Consider the following 2,328-nt stretch of genomic DNA (forward strand, 5'->3'; position numbering starts at 1 on the left):
TCTAGTTCTTCTTCTTCGGGATCCACATCATTTTGATGGGAATCCTTGTAGTTGTAGTTGTACTTGACGAAGTAGAACTTGACATAGTCTTGGGAACCCACTTGAACGAGGCCTTAGGTGCTTCTTCAAATGTATCAATCTCTTCTTGAAGCTTATCCTTGCCTTTGTTCTTGTGGTCTTGTGGTGGAAGATCATCTTGTGCTTGTGTTCCCTTGAAGGAAGTAGGATCATACTTCTCTTGCTGAGGAACAAACTTCGTCTTGGGGTATTGATCTTCTTCCCACTCAACTCCATTGGCATTGAACTTTCGTTCAAAACCAACACCTTGATTCTTCCGGTGCCTTCCTTGCTTGCATACAATTTCCTTGAATTGCTTACTCCCGGCAAGGCTCTTGTAAACACCTTTCTCTATAATTCCCTTCAATAAGCTATTTTCTTGCTCAAGTGTAACTTGTCTAAGAGAATCATTAGTGGAATCAAGAGAACTACTAGAAGCAACAATATTGGATTTGACATTATTATTGTTACTACTAGAGGAAGTATCTTTCTTGTACTTGTTACTAGACTTGACTTGAGGCATGTAAGTAGATAAGAGTAAACGCTTAGCAATGTAAGAAGAACTTTTCTTACGGAGATCATCATTGATTGCTTTTAAGAACTCATGCTCTTGCTCAAGATTGAGCATTTCAAAGCGTAACTTCTCATGAGCCCTTAGAAGTTCTCGATGATCTACGAAGATAGTTTCATGAGCCAACTTAAGAGTGTTTAGTTCTTTTGTTAGAAGCTCAATCTTTTCCTTATCATTGTCATTCGTTTTATCTTGATTAGCATGATTAATTGACGTTTCATCATAGTATTTATCACTAGAGTTGTCAACAAGTAAATCATCATCCACAAGCAAGTCATCTTCATCACTATTGAAATCAACATACTCAGGATGTGTTACCTTTGGACCTTTGGCCATGAAGCATCTTTCAATTCCTTCATTTGGTGAATCAAATTTGTCGTAGGAGTTGGTTGACACAAGTGCTAGACCGGCAACACCTTCATCTTGAGTATATTCGGAGTCGGAGTGATAGCTTCTCTCGGAGTGATTGTCGGAGTCGGATACCCATTCACCAACATGAGCTTGATGTCTTCATTTTGTGTAGCTCCTTGATGACTTGTCCTTCCTTTATGAATCCTTGCTTCTCCGTGAGGGTCTTCGTTCATAACGATCATCTCTACTACTCCTCTCTCTTGGTGGTGATTCTTCTCTTTTGCTTCTTCTTCTTGGAGAATCTTCTCTTCTTTTGTAGGGTGCCGTACACTCATTGGAATAGTGTCCGGGTCTCCCACAATTGTAGCAATTGCGCTCTCGACTAGAAGATCTTTTGTCATGGTAAGACCTTGACTTGGAGCTTCTTTCTTTGCTTCTACTCTTGTAGAATTTGTTGAAGTTCTTCACCATTAAGCTCAATTCTTCATTGAAGGTTTGTTTCTCACTTGATGATGTGGGGGCTTCACTTGAGGCTTTGTAAGCACCACTTGACTTGTTGTGAAGTTCCTCCTTATCCTTGAGTGACATCTCATGAGCAATAATTCTTCCAATGACTTCCGTTGGCTTGAGATCTTTGTAGTTTGGCATCATTTGGATCAATGTGCACACGGTATCATACTTTCCATCCAATGCTCTTAGGATCTTCTTGATGATGAATCTGTCGGTCATTTCTTCACTCACTAAGCCGGCAATCTCATTTGTGATAAGAGCAAGCCTAGAGTACATTTCAGCGACACCTTCACCATCCTTCATTTTGAACTTGTCAAGCTGACTTTGGAGCACATCCAACTTGGATTCCTTGACGGATTCGGTACCTTCATGCATATCAATCAAAGTATCCCAAATTTCCTTTGCATTCTCAAGACGGCTGATTTTGTTGAATTCTTCGACGCACAATCCGTTGAAGATGATATCACAAGCTTGAGCATTGTATTGCAGCATCTTCAACTCTTCCGCATTAGCTTCATGGTTCGGTTCTCTCCCATCAAAGAATTCACCTTGCGAGCCAATACAAATAATTTCCCAAACGGCGGGGTTATGTCCAAGAATATGCATTTTCATCTTATGCTTCCAACTAGCAAAATTAGTACCATCAAAGTAAGGACATATATGGTGATAATTTCCCTCGCTAGACGCTATACTCTCCTAGGTTGTGAAACCAAGGCTATGACCACCAAAAGCTATGGAAATCAAAGCAAATGGAGACCAAAGCTCTGATACCACTTGTAGGACCTTGAAGTGTGTCTAGAGGAGGGGTGATTAGACTACTTGACCAATTAAAAACTTAA

The sequence above is a fragment of the Triticum dicoccoides genome, chromosome 6B (genome assembly GCF_002162155.2).
Source record: "Triticum dicoccoides isolate Atlit2015 ecotype Zavitan chromosome 6B, WEW_v2.0, whole genome shotgun sequence".
Taxonomy (NCBI): Eukaryota; Viridiplantae; Streptophyta; class Magnoliopsida; order Poales; family Poaceae; genus Triticum; species Triticum dicoccoides.